The following is a 15368-nucleotide window of genomic DNA, read 5'->3' on the forward strand; positions in this document are numbered from 1 at the left end:
GGGTTCATTTGCATAAGAATTCAGGTAAAGCTCATTAATCATTGTTAGGCAGTAAGGATCAAACAATAGATAACATACAAAGAACTAAGAGGGCTTATTCTGAGTCAGGGTCTGTTAGCCAAAGGGCTACAAAACTTTGGGAAACAAACTCACTTCCTGCTCGGACCTTTATCATTTAATTTGAGAGCATTCTTAGCAAAGCAGGTTTCACAGGATTTTATGCATTCTTTCTTTGGCCTAATCACCCAGGAAACCCACCCTTTCCAGCACAGGGCTGCACCACCCTCTGTCATTGTTTCAGGCTTAAGTCAAGGAGGGGAAATAAGGCAGCCAAGAGATTAGGAGACTTCTCACAGACAGAATGAGGACTTGGGCTATGTCAAAGCCAAGGGGCAAGGGTCTATCACCCCCTTTTGCTATAGCCCCCAAGTCCTTCCCTGGGGCCTCCCTGTGATCATGCCTGTCTTAGATCATTCCCCCCTTGGGAAATCTTACCCATCATTGGCTAACAGATCAAGCATTGGGGGCCAGGCACGGTGAAGTAAAAGGAGCAGAAGCAGTGCTCCTGCCAGGGAGATAAGCTTTGTCTCCTTAGTGGCTTATGGTCTGAAGGTCACTCACGCAGCCTTAGCCATTGGGGATGGGGGGGAGGGTTACAGCTTCTGAAACCAGGCAGGGCGGTTCTCAACAAAGAAGTTTGACAAATATGTTTACTCCTTGGGACCATCACTACAACCAAGAAAATGAATATGACTATCATCCCAAAAGTCTTCTTGTGCTCCTTTGTCATCTGTCCCCTCTGTTCCTCTCACTCTCCCTGTACCCAAGGAATGACTGAACTTTTTAAAAAATATATTTTATTGATTATGCTATTAGAGTTGTGCCTTTTTATTCTTCCCTTTATTCTCCTCTGCCCTGCAGCCCCCCTCCCACCTGCATTCCCCCACCTTAGTTTATGTTCATGGGTCATACATATAAGTTCTTTGGCTTTTCCATTTCCCATACTCTTTTTAACATCTTATTGTCTATTCTGTACCTACAATTAATGTTTCTTATTCCCTGTACCTTTTCCCCCATTCTCCCTCCTCTCCCTCCCTGCTGAAAACCTTCCATGTAATCTCCATTTCTGTGATTCCATTCCTTTCTAGTTGTTTGTTTAGTTTGTCTTGGTTTTGGTTTTAGGTTCAGTTGTTAATAGTTGTGAGTTTGTTGTCATTTTATGGTTCTTATTTTTTATATTCTTCTTTTTATTAGGTAAGTCCCTTTAACATTTTATATAAGGGCTTGGTGATAATGAGCTCCTTTAACTTGACCTTATCTGAGAAGCACTTTATCTGCCCTTCCATTCTAAGTGATAGCTTTGCTGGATAGAGTAATCTAGAATGTAGGTCCTTGCCTTTCATGACTTGCAATACTTCTTTACAGCTCCTTTTTGCCTGTAAGTTTTCTTTTTCTTTCTTTCTTTCTTTCTTTCTTTCTTTCTTTCTTTCTTTCTTTCTTTCTTTCTTTCTTTCTTTCTATTTTTTAGAGAGGGAAGGGAGGGAGAAAGAGAGAAAGAGAGAGAAACATCAATGTGCAGTTGCTGGGGGTCATGGCCTGCAACCCAGGCATGTGCCCTGACTGGGAATCGAACCTGCGATACTTTGGTTCGCAGCCCGTGCTCAATCCACTGAGCTACACCAGCCAGGGCGTAAGTTTTCTTTTGAGAAATCAGCTGACAGTCTTATGGGAACTCCTTCGTAGGTAACTATTTCCTTTTCTCTGGATGCTTTTAAGATTCTCTTCCTATCTTTAATCTTGGGTAATGTAATTATGTTGTGCCTTGGTGTGTTCCTCCTTGGGTCCAACTTCTTTGGGGCTCTCTGAGGGTCTTGGACTTCTTGGAAGTCTATTTCCTTTGACAGATTGAGGAAATTCTCCATTATTATTTGTTCAAGTAAGTTTTCAATTTCTTGCTCTTCCTCTTCTCCTCCTAGCAACCCTTTGATTTGGATATTGGAATGTTTAAAGTTGTCCGAGAGGTTCCTAAGACTCTCCTTATTTTTTTGAATTCTCATTTCTTCATTCTGGTCTGGTTGAATGTTTATTTCTTCCTTCTGGTCCAAGTCATTGATATGAGTCCGGTTTCCTTCCCGTCACTGTTGGTCCCCTGTATATTTTTCTTTATGTCACTTTGCATAGCCTTCACTTCTCCCTCTGTTTTGCAACCATACTCAGCCATTTCTGTGAGCACCCTGATTACCAGTGTTTTGAACTGTGCATCTGATAGGTTGGCTATCTCTTCATCACTTAAGGAGCTTTGATCTGTTCTTTCATTTGGGCCATCTTTATTTATTTATTTATTTTTGTCTCAGGGAACCTGTTACATAGTAAGTGGCAGAGCCTTATGTATTCACTTGGGTGGGGCAACCCACTTCACTGTGTTGTGGCTCTGTACGAGGGGGAACAATGCTGCTAGCTCATCTCTCAGCCGGCTTTCAGTCACTTCCCCCACTGCTCACAGCAAATTGGGCCCTTCTGGTGCTGACTCCCAGGTGGGTGGGTTTGTGTACATTCTAGGACCCTGTGGGTTTCTCCAACGAACTCTCCTGTGATGCTGGGAGTTTCTCCTGCCACCACAACCCACACAGGTTTTTTTAGTCAGAGGTTTTGAGGCTTTATTTCCCCACACTAGGGAAATGAAAAACCTTAGAAAGATCCCTCAGTGGGATTTCCTTCTTAATAAAATAGTAATAAAACTAAAAACAAACAAATAAACAAAAAACCACAGTGTTTGTTCTATTTTATGTTCTGACCAGCTGTGTGTAAGAGTTCTGCTTTTTCCACATCCTTGCTAACATTTGGTATGTCAGTCTTTTTAATTTTAGTCATTCCAGTAGGTGTACAGCAATATCTCACTCTGGTTTTTATTTTCATTTCATTAAAGACTCATGATGTTGAACATCTTTTCATGTGCTCATTTGCTATGGGTAGATCTTTTTTGAAGAAATGACTTCATATCTTTGCACAGGTATGTAGTATTTTTAAGAAGCCCTCCCCACACCTCTACCCTCGTCATTTCTAATAAGCAGACATAGATAGTTGGGAGCCCTAGGGCTAGCCAAAACTCCAGGAAAACTGTGCCTTTCATGTCAGCTTCCTGTGCCCCCTACTGGCCGGAGGTAGTACCCCCCACCCCCATCCAGATTTATGGAAAGGGTGAATTGAAACTTCATTCCAGAGTCCTGAGGGCCCTTCAGGGGCTAACCTCAGCACCAATCCTTTGAGGGATTTAAATGCAGAGAAGCAATGACCACCTCTTCTCCTTCACTCAAGCCCTCCTATAACAACAATGAACTCTTTCATCTTTTAGCTATTCCCCGGGGATCAGTAGAGATTCTGAAGTTCACTGAGGTGATTCCACCCAGTTTCTTTTAGGTAACTCTGGGGTAAGGATCCCAACTCTACAACTCCTTCCCCCAGATGGGTGTTTGAAGGGTATTTACCTAGGGTCACCTCTGGGCTCGAATTCCTCATGCCCACAGCCTGCTGGCATACACTTGACACAGTAATAGTCACTGATGTTTGGAGCATATTGAAGCAAGGTCATTGGTGGTAGGAAGGAAAGGGACTGTCGGCTCTCATCTCTGCCTCCCTGGAAACACGGAACTGGACATGCAGCTAGGCTGCTTGTTATAGGTTGAACTATTCCCCCCAAAAGTATATCGAAGTCCTAACCCCCAGCACCTCAGAATGTGACCTTATTTGGAAATAAGATTTTTGCAGATGTAATTATTTAAGATGAGTTCTTCCTGAAGTAAGGTGGGTGCCTGATCCAACACAACTGGTGTCTTTACACAAGGGGGAAATTTGGATATCAAGACAAAAACTGGAAGGAGAAGGTCATGTGATCACTGAGGCAGAGGTTGGAGTGACACAATCACAAGCCAAAGAATGCCAAGGGGTGCTGGCAACACCAGAAGCCGGAAGAGGCAAAGAGTGAATCTCCCTCACAGGTTTTGTAGGAGCAGAGCCTTGTCGACACCTTGATTTCAGACTCCCAGACTCCAGACCTGTGAGAGAATAAATTTCTGTTGTTTCAAGTCACTAGTTTATGGCATTTTGGTACAGCAGCCTGAGGAAACCATCTCGCTGCCCAAGGACACGTGACTGTCATCCCTGATGACTCATCCCTAAGACTGGTCTCCTCCACAATTGGATGCAGGTTTCTGGGTAGTTAGACTCCTGCATTCATACAGGTGAGGATTAGGCCCAAGAGAGTTTGGAGCAAAGTGATTCCTTTCAGGAGATTCCATCTCCTTCATTTCTCTTCTCTTTATAATAGCCTCATTGTTCTGTTTTGTCTTTTAATTCTCTCATTGAGGGTTTTTTTAAATCCTTATTCGAGGACATTTTTTCATGGCTTTCAGAGAGAGAGGAAGGGGGAGAGAGGGAGAGAGAGAGAGAGATGTGAGAAACATCAATCAGTTGCCTTTTCATACACGCTCTGACAGAGGATTGAAACTGCAGCTTAGGCATGTGCCCTGACTGGGAATCAAACTTCCAGTCTTCTGGTCCATGGGAAGATGCTCCAACCAACTGGCCCACACTGACCACGGCACCTCTTTGTTTTTAAAACTGGTTTGGATACATGGTTATGGTCACTTTGAACAGCTAATTTTGAATAAAACCTGATTGAAGAGGCAAAAATACATACATACATCCATGCATACATATACAGCTATAATTTAAAACATCAACTATTTTTAAAACACTACAAAGCAAAACACCAATGGGTGTGTTTTTGCACTTGGTTAAATGACAAGTGCCGCCTTCTTACTAAAAAATAAATAGATTGTTTCTTCTAAATATTATTAAAAGTAAGATTTAAAGAAAGGAAAGTTAAAAAAATAACATTTTTCAAAAGAGTTCCAAGCGAGCCATGGTTAATAGAGCTCTTAACTGCAGGGAGATGTGTCACAGACAGCAGAAAACAGTGTTTTGTAGAAAATCCGGGGAGAAGTCACTGGGGCAGGAAAGTCAGCTCAGACCACAGCAATAAGACAAGAAGCCAACAACACATTTCTGGGCCTGAACGGAGTCTTCTCAGAGATTTAGGCAATAAAGGAAAGGCCAGCAAAAGCAAACTCCAGTATGTATTCAATTATGTTTGGGAAACTTAAAGATGAACCCTGAGCCGAAATTAGAGGAGTGTGTGCCGACCCAGGAGCCTGATGTCTGGGAGGGAAGTATCAGATCAAAGCTGTCTTTTTATGGACATATCTGACCTCTTCCTCCCTTCGCTACATAAGAACGGAAGCCCCTATCTGCAAATATCTGAGTTCCGGGTGTGTTTTTTCACTTACATGAAAAAACATGTAATAGGGCATGTTAGTGTTAGTAATAGGGCAGTATTTGCCACACTGTAAAACCAGCCACCCTTGTGATTGAATGCAGCACTCTACACCACGTCTCTGTCTGACTAACTGGTTTCCAGGCCGATTCTCAGAATCCCTCGAACACTGTAGAAAGCAGATGCTTAGAGAGTAAACGGAATACTTCCCCTAGTGAATCCCACATACTAACTCTGTGAAAGCAGCCACAGAGCAAGTTTGGACCCTGTACAAAAGTGAAGTCAAAGTCAGGTTACCAGAGGGAAAGGGCGGTGAGAAGGAGGTAAAAGAGGGTAAAGGGGGTCAAGTATATGGACAGAAGGAGGTTTGACTTGGGGTGGTGAATACACAATGCAACATACAGATGATGTATTATTGAATTGTGCACTCGAAATATCGTATTAACTAATGTCACCCCAATAAATTCAATATTTTTATTAAAAAAAAGAGAATGTAAATGTCACTTACTAAATTTCCCCTCTCTTTCCCTTGCTCTGGAATCACTGGTGGGTGGTGTTAGGGAATGAGCTGTTTTCTCACAACATACACATGTGGATGTCTTAGCCCCAGAATTTCAGAATGCAGCCTTCCTTGGAAATAGGGTGGCTGTAGACATAATTAGTTAAGATCAGGTCACAGCAGAGTGGGAGGGGGGCCCCTAACTGGATACGACTAGTGTTCTTACAAGAAGGGGAAATCTGGACACACATGCACACACAGGCAATACCATATGAAGATGAGGACAGAGACTGGGGTGATCCTATAAGCTAAGAAGTGCCAGAGATTGCCAACAACCACCAGAAACAAGGGGAGAGGATGGAGCTGATGGTCCCTCACAGGCTGCTGACACCCCTATCTGAGACTTCTGGTCTTCAGACTGTGAAACAGTAAATTTCTGTTATTTAAACCAACCAACCAACCAACCAACCAACAAACCAACAAACAAAAGGTGGAGTCAACCAAAGACAAATCGACCTGTAATATTGATACAGTGTCATAGCTTGTAAGACCTCCTTTCCTTCATGGATTAATATATTATTTATTATTTGTCTGTGGTAGGTAAGCCCCAGAGAGGTTAGGGGCTTTGAATTAACCAGAGTGAGATAAGGTAAATCCCACTCGGATCCCAGCCATGCCTCTCTTTATTGTCTGCATCTGGTTTTCTTCATCAGTAACATGGTGTTACGTTCTCCTCTGATCTCCTCTCCCCCTCAATAATAGGTATGTTAAAGACCTAACTCTTAGTACCTCAGATATGAGCTTATTTGGGAATGGTCATTGTGATATAATTAGTGAAGTTATGATGAGACCATACTGTAGTAGGATAGGCTCCTAACCCAATATGACTGTTGTTCTTATAAGGACAGGCCGTCTGAAGGCACAGACACACAGGGAGAATGCCATGTGACAATGCAGGCAGAAATTAGTGATGCAGCTGCAAGCTGAGGAATGGCAAGGATTGCCAGCAACCATGAGAAGCTGGGAAGATGCAAGGAAGGACATCTCTACAGGTTCCAGAGAGTAGAGACCTGCCGACACTGAGATTTCAGACTTCCATCCCCCAGATGTAAGAGCTGTGAGACAGTAATTTCTGTTGTTTCCAGCCACTGAGTTTGTAGTGATTGGTTATAGCAGCCCTGGGAAACTAACATACATGGCAACACTGTCTATCTCAGAGACTAACTGTGGCAGAAGATGGAGAGGTAGGTACCATTCCGTACAGCTAAAACCCTTAGGTATTGTACATAAAACAACATAAGACTCTGAATGGTAAGAGAAGGCAGACTTACCAGTACAGCCACTTTGGAAAACAGTTTGGCAGTTTCACGAAAACTAACAAACAAACAAGAAACCCACCTAAATAAGCAACTATCACACAACCCAGCAACCACACACACTCTTGGTCATCTATCCCAGAGAAGTGAAAACTAATGTACAAGTGGTAAATTGCACATGAATGTTCATATCAGCTTTAATCCTAATAGCCCAAAACTGGAAATGGCCCAGATGTCCTTCAGTGAGTAAATGGTTAAATAAATTCTGGTACATCCACACCACAGATACTATGCAGCAACAAAAAGAAGCAACTTGGACAAATCTCCAGAGATTATACTGAGTGAAAAAAAGTCAATCCCAAAAGTTACATATGGTAGATTCTATCTACATAACATTTTTGAAATGACAAAATCATGGCAATAGAGAACAGATCAGAGGTTGCCAAGGGTTAAGAAGGAGGTGTGGGTAAAAGGGAAGTGGGTGTGTGGATAAAAGGGCAACACCAGGATCCTTGCGGTGAAAGAATGTTCTATATTTGACTGTACTGATGTCAGTATGGAGGGTGTGATATTATACTGTAGTCTTGCAAGATGTTACCATTGGGCAAAACTGCATAAAGCGTATACGGAATCTCTCTGTATTATTTTTTACAACTACATGTGAACCTACAATTATTTCAAAATAAAAAGTTTAAGAAGAAAATCATCGCAAGGAGAAAAGAAAATAAGGTATGTAAGATCCTAAGCACAATGTCTCATGTATAGTAGGGAATTTTAGTGCTATAACTGGAAAAACCCTGGGCAAACCAGACAGCTGATCACCTCACAAGGCAGTCCAGCGTTGGCTAACTCAGCATCACCGAAGACTCAGATGCCTTCAGTTTCCCAAGATGGTTTCCCCCCGGCCTAGGTATCATGTACAGACTGGACTGTGTCCACTTATGTCTCTCTCAGAGCTGAGAACCCACTCCTAAAATCCTCCCTCACAGTTTAGTGACCAGAATTGCATTAGTCATGCATAAAAATCATCGAGAGAAATGGGACCACAGTGCTTAGGTTAGATCAGCTTGGATAAACCTCCAGACCTGAGGAGAGAGCCAACCTTCCTAAGTCCAGTGCATGATCATGTACATGTCACTCAGAAAGGGGGGAGAGAATGTTCTTGGGCAGTTTGCCAACACTATCTGTTCCCCCTCATTTCCCAGCACTCCCATGGCTTACTGCGCACAGCACTGGGCACCCTGCGGTGTTTCATGGGCCCACAAGATCTACCATAGTCAAGGCCAAGAACCTTGCCGGTGCCTCTTGCATATAAATAATTAATACATATTCATTTAAATGAAGTAAGTATCCTCTGACATATTTGTTCTGCCAACAAAACATCTAATTAATTCTACACCCATACTCATATCATAATGGCCCATGTGAGAAACTTAGGCACCAAGTCTATGACCTAGGCTGTCTCAACTTCTAGAGAAGCAAAGCTACAAATGTTTCTTGCTCCACTGAACACTCCTGCATTCTTCTGGCCTTTTGAGCTGAAGGCAAACTGTATTTCTGAAGCATTCACTCATGTTCTAAGCCCACAAGCTGCATCCTTATTATTCATGTTTTCTAAGTGTTTTTCTCCGTGTCTCCTTGAGGGAGGGTAACAAACCTGTGATGCTCCAATTTTCATTAGTGATTCATGTTGCCTACCCAGTAAGCAAATGATTTTTCTCCACTAATTTTGACTGCATCATTTTTTCTCTGCAAGTTTTTAAACTATGCCTGTTTTGAGTTTAATAGTATCATATCCCTTAAACAAAATCCAGCCTGCATTCATTCTTTCTCTCTCTTTAAAGATTTTACTTATTTATTTTTACAGAGGGGAAGGGAGAGAGAAAGAGAGGGAAACATCAATGTGTGGTTGCCTCTCAAGTGCCCCCTACTGGGAACCTGGCCTGCAACCCAGGCATGTGCCCTGACAGACATTGAACTGGTGACCCCTTGGTTCAGAGGCCAGCACTCAATCCACTGAGCCTCACCGACAAGGCGCTTTCTCTCTCTCTCTCTCTCTCTCTCTCTCTCTCTCTCTCTCTCTTTCTCTCTCTCTCTCCCCCTTTTACTTACCCCTTAGTTAACAATGAGAAATAACTCAGACGCATAAAACTGTTATGTTCACAAACCAAACACAGGTTTCCACACTTCCTGGGTTGGACTTAAATTCCTTGTTCTTATTTCCAAAGCTACCTGCCGTCTTGCCCACATCTGCCACAGGCCTGTACAAATCTAGTCCTGGTTTTCCTGGCTGTTTTCACTGTAATACAGACCATAAATATGAATGTTAGATACCAGTTCTTGGCAATGCCTGAAGATATCACTACCTCTGCGAGGAAGAAAAGATTAAGCCAAAACCATGGTGAATCAATAATCCAGGAAGGTTTCTGTTCTTGTTACCAAGATACAATTCTATAATTGTCTTCTAGGTTAATTTCTAATTTACTTTCAGTAGAAGTTCTGCTTAAATAAAATCGTAAGGATCAGACCTAACTACAGAACCATCTGATAACAATGGTTAATTCTGGGATAAGAAGCAGGGTTTATACAACCAATTGTCCTCCAAAGTTGCTGACATCGAGGACGTTTCAAAACATAGTCTTCCTAGAGACAGTAGAGGGCACCCCAGGGAAACAGTAAACTAAAAAGCAACATCTCCGAATGAAAGATGGCCTGGAGTACTGGGTAGGGTGCATGATACAGCACGCTGTGAAATTTCTCTTGCTCAAAGCTAACCTAATATTTTCTGTTTGCCTAGGTTCCTAATAGTCTGGAGCACTACTGTCTATTATGGTAGACACTAGCCACATGTGCTATTTAAATTTAAGTTAAATAAAGTTATTTATTTATTTTTATTGAATGATTTTTAATAACATTATTTAAACAGTTATTTATTTATATTTTATTGATTATGCTATTACAGTTGTCACAATTTTCCCTCTTCGCTGCCCTCCTCCCAGCACTCCCCAGTCTCTCAGGCAATCCCCCACCATTGTCCATGTCCATGGGTCATGTGTATAAGTTCTTTGACTACTCCATTTCCTATACTGTACTTTACATGCCCATGGCTATTCTGTAATCACTTATTTGTACTTCTCAATCCCCTCACCTCTTCGCCTGTTTTCTCACACCCGCCTCTCGTCTGGCAACCATCAGAATATTCTCTGTATCCATGATTCTGCCTCTGTTCTTCTTGTTTGCTTAGTTTGTTTTTAGAATCAATTCTTGATAGATGTGTATTTATTGGCATTTTATTGTTCATAGTTTTCATCTTCTTCCTTTTCTTAAATAAGTTCCTTTAACATTTCATATAATACTGGTTTGGTAATGATGAACTTCTTTAGTTTTTCTTGTGTGGGAAGCTCTTTATCTGCCTTTTGATTCTAAATGATAGCTTTGTTGGGTAGAGCAATCTTGGCTGTAGTTCCCTGCTTTTCATGACTTTGAATATTTCTTGCCAATCCCTCCAAGCCTGCAAAGATTTTTTTGAGACATTAGCTGACAGTCTTATGGGAATTCCCCTGTAGGTAACTAACTGTTTTTCTCTTGCTGCTTTAAAGATTCTTTATCTTCTTTAAAACATTTTATTTATTTACTTTTAGAGAGGGGGAAGGGAGGGAGAAAGAGAGGGAGAAAAACATCGGTGTGCAAGATTTACATGGATTGATTGCCTCTCACGTGCCCCCTACTGGGGACCTGGCCCACAACCCAGGCATATGCCCTAAGTATGAATCAAACCTGCAGCCTTTTGGTTTATAGGCCATGGCTCAATCCACGGAACCATACCAGCCAGGGCCCTTTATCTTTAAGCTTTTGCATTTTAATTATGATATGTGTGGGAGTGGGCCTCTTTGCATCCATCTTTCTTGGGACCCTTATGATATGTGTGCTTCATGGACTTAAATGTCTTTTTCCTTCACCAAATTAGGTAAATTTTCTTTCATTATTTTTTCAGATAGATTTCCAATTTTTTGCTCTTTCTAAACTCCTGGCACCCCTATGATGCCAATGTTGGAGCTCTTGAAGTTGTCCCAGAGGCTGCTTACACTATTCTCATTTGTTCGGATTCTTTTTTCTTCTTGTTCTGTGTGGTTGTTTTTGCTTCCTTATGTTCCGAATCGTTGATTTGATACTCAGCTTCATCCACTCTACTGTTGTTTTCATACAAATTGTTCTTTATTTCAATTAGTTTATCCTTAACATCTGACTGGATCTTTTTTTTTTTGCTGTTGAAGTTTTCACTAAGTTCCTTGAGCATCCTTATAACCAGTGTTTTGAACTCTGCATCTAATAGATTACTTATCTCCATTTCATTTAGCTCTATTTCTGGAGTTTTGATCTGTTCTTTCATTTGGGCCATGTTTCTTTGTCTCCTCATTTTAGCAGTCTCCCCATGCTTGTTTCTGTGTATTAGGAAAAGCTGCTATGACTCCCTGTCTTGGTAGTGTGGCCTAATGTAGTAGGTGTCCTGTAGTGTCCAGTGGCACAGCCTCTGCTATCAGCCAAGCTGGGTACTTGAGGTATGCCCTTCATATGGGCTGAGTACACCCTCCTCTTATAGTTGAGTCTTGGTTGCTATTGGTAGATCAATGGGAGGGATTTACCCAGGCCAATTAGGTGCAAGGACTGGCTGTGACCACTGATCACCAACCTTTGCTCTCCATGGGGGATCAGCTATGCAGGGGCAAGGTAGTGGTGCTCTGACATTGTAGCTATCCACTGAGTGTGCTGGCCCTGGGGTTTCCCGGGTTGTGTAGGCCAATGTCAGCCCCAACTTGTGTTATAGATCAGCCAGGCCATCCTGCCTGATCTATAAAGCAATCTGAGACGGCTGCTGCTTGTGCTGGGCTTGGAGATTCCCAGGCAAAGTCAATCTGTGAATCTAAGCTGGTTTCTGCTAGTGCTGGGCCTGGCACTCACTGAAGCCAGCTGTGGCTTGTTTGAGAGGATGTAGAAAGTTGTGCAGCATGAGCCAAGGCCAGCCATTCATATGGAAAAGCAGTTTGGGCAAGCCTGTAAGTTGGGTGTGGAGAGTCTCTGGAGATCTCCAAGGTAGGTTAAAGAGTGTTAGCCAGGCTGATGGAGTCTGAGATATCGCACTAGCTTGCTGGCTCTGTGGGTGAAGATTTGGAAAAGGGACAATGGCTTCTGCTCGCCTTGATGCCAGACACTTCTGCTTCTCGTTGTATACCACTGGTGCCTTTCAAGCTACTGCCCTGGTGCTAGAGTTCAGAGGGAGTGAAGCTGAGTAGGTGAATCTGTGTGTGGGTTCTTTAAGAGGAACTGTTTGGGGCTCTACCAGTTTCTTCCACAAACCCAATCTCTGCTAGCCAGAAGTTGTGAGGACTTATCTTCCTGGCACTGGAACCCTGGGCTAGGGAGCCTGGTGTGGGGCTGACACTCCTCACTCCCAAGATATCCCTCCCAAATTTTTATCCACCTCACAAGTGTGTGGAGCCAACCCATTCCATGTCCATGCCCCTCCTACTAGTCTGGATGGGTGTGGTTTCTTTAATTTTGTAATTGTTAGACTTCCAGTCAACTTGATTTCTGATGGTTCTGAGTGAGGGTTGTACTTTATTTTTAAATATTTTATTTATTGTTAGAGAGAAGGGAAGGAAGGGAGGAACAGAGGGTGAGAAACATCTATGTGTGAGAGACACATCAACTGGTTGCTTTTTGCATGCCCCCAACTGGGGACCTGGCCTGCAACCCAGGCATGTGCCCTGACTGGGCATTGAAATGATGATCTTTGGTTTCACAGACCAGCACTCAGTCCACTGAGCCACACTAGCTAGGGCAGTTGTTCTATATTTTAGGTGTAATTTTGTTATGGTTGTGTGAAGAGGCGAGCCGTGTATGCCTATCATCTTGACCAGAAGTCTATTTATTTATTTTTAGAGAGAGGGGAAGGAAGGGAGAAGGAGAGGGAAATAAACATGAATGTGTGAGAGAAATATCAATTGATTGCCTCTCACATGCCCCCACCTGGGAAACTGGTCCACAACTCAGGCATGTGCCCTGACTGGGAATCAAACCAGCAATGTTTTGGTCCACAGGCTGGCACTCAATCCACTGAACCACACCAGCCAGGGCTGAGTTAAATAAAAGTTAAAATTCATCCCCTCAGATGCACTAGCCACATTTCAAGTACTCAGTAGACGCATGTGGCTAGGGGCTACCATATTAGACAGCACAGATGGAAAACATTTCCACCATCACAGAAGTACTAATAGACAACAATATTGAAGCCTCAATTTTCATGTATATTAATTACATCATTGAAGGGGATCAGAATATGTCATCCCCCAAATATGTGACTTTGGCATAAAGATGATTTTGTGCTGAAGGCAATTAAGAAACAGCAGGCACAGGAATAGCTCTCTGCCCTTCCTTTCTCAAAGCAGGAAATAAGTTTCCTTTATGAAGGTGTCCCCTGCTCATAACAAGAAGGGAAGGACAGTCTTTATCACCAGAGATGGAGATGGTGTCAAGACACATCTGCATAAATTAAACTTTACTGAATAATGCTTAACCTCCGTTAGTTTCCCCATACACTTACCCACAATTTACCATCCCTAGAATCCAAAACCTCATTACCTTTGTCTTCTCACTTATCCACAATTTATTGCTTTTTGTTAAAAGGGTATATGATCCCCCAACACCTTAACTGGACTGTTTCTTTGGGTCTTCATTAATTTTCTATGAAGTTCTCCATGAGAAAAAAATGAACATATTAACAAATACCATTTGTATACCTTTTCTCCAGTTAACCTGTCTTTTGTGAATCTAATTCCCAGGCCCCTACCCTAAGAGTGCAGAGGGAAGATTTTTTTCCTCTCTTACACATTCCACAAGAATGGCTGAGAAATAAGGACTAATCTAGCCAAGAGGCTGAACTCCTGAGGCTGATGCAGCCAGTGTGCTGTAGATAGAGGATATTCGTGGAATGAAGTCACCAAGGCTTCAGGTAACGTCATGTGGCCACTTGCCATGGGGGTTAATTTTATTTTGGAGAAAAACTTTTTTCCGGACATTTTTACTTTTTAAAAAAGATTGTATGTATTTATTTGTAGAGAGGGAGAAAGAGAGGGAGAGAAATATCAATGTGTGGTTGCCTCTCACATGCCCCCAACTGGGGACCTGGCCTGCAACCCTGGTATGTGCCCTGACTGGCAGCTAAACCCACGACCCTTTGGCTCCCAGGCCGGCACTCAGTCCACTGAGCCACACCAGTCAGGGCGTATTACATTGATCTATTTGGGAATATTGTACCATCCTTGCAACCCTGCAATAAATCCTACTCGATCATGGTGTGTGATAAAATATATAGGAGAGGTATTTGTCTTAATGTCATTTGGAACCTGCTCTACATAAATCGTAGGTTTTTGACAAGCCCAAGCACATTATTGGTCCTCTTAGAGAACTTAAAATAAGATGTGAATTGCAAACTAAATAAAAGTTAAAATATAAGCAAATGTATTCTCTAGATTCACATTTCTAGAGCTGACAGAATCATGACATTTTATCTAATTCAAATATTTCAATTTTTGGTGATGAAAAGTCTACAACTAAAACTGTTTAGGTGGCTCTTCCAAATTCTCAAAGCTATTGCTGGGGAATTAGAATTCTCATATCTAGAGTCAGATAAGAGATTTTATCCCTTCTAAGAGATGTTTATTGAGCCCTGGCTGGTGTGGCTCAGGAGACCGAGTGCAGGCCTGAGAACCACAGGGCCCCAGTTCAATTCCTGGTCAGGGCACATGCCTGGGTTATGGGCCAGGTTCTGGGTGTGGGGTGAGTAACAGGCAACCACACTATTGCTCTCCCTCTATTTCTCTCTGCCCTCCCCTCTCTCTGAAAATAAATAAAATCTTTTTTAAAAAAGAGATTTTTATTGAAAATGTGAGGCTTCTAAAATCTTTGAGATCACAGCTATAAAAAGAGCCTATCATTTCATTTTTTGGTGGTTGATATATAATATAGAAGTGCATGCAAATACACATGCAGTCACACGCACACCCTGCTAGGTTTTATATTTCCTCTCAGACTAACTTCCTAAACAGGGATCAACAGGGGAATTCCATGATGTCAGATTCAGTTCTGTGTGACTTCTTTTAGCAAATGCAGGGAGGAAGGATGGAGAAATATGTTGTTGAGTTTTATGTAGGAGAAAGTGAGT

This window comes from Phyllostomus discolor, chromosome 11 (genome assembly GCF_004126475.2).
Source record: "Phyllostomus discolor isolate MPI-MPIP mPhyDis1 chromosome 11, mPhyDis1.pri.v3, whole genome shotgun sequence".
Taxonomy (NCBI): Eukaryota; Metazoa; Chordata; class Mammalia; order Chiroptera; family Phyllostomidae; genus Phyllostomus; species Phyllostomus discolor.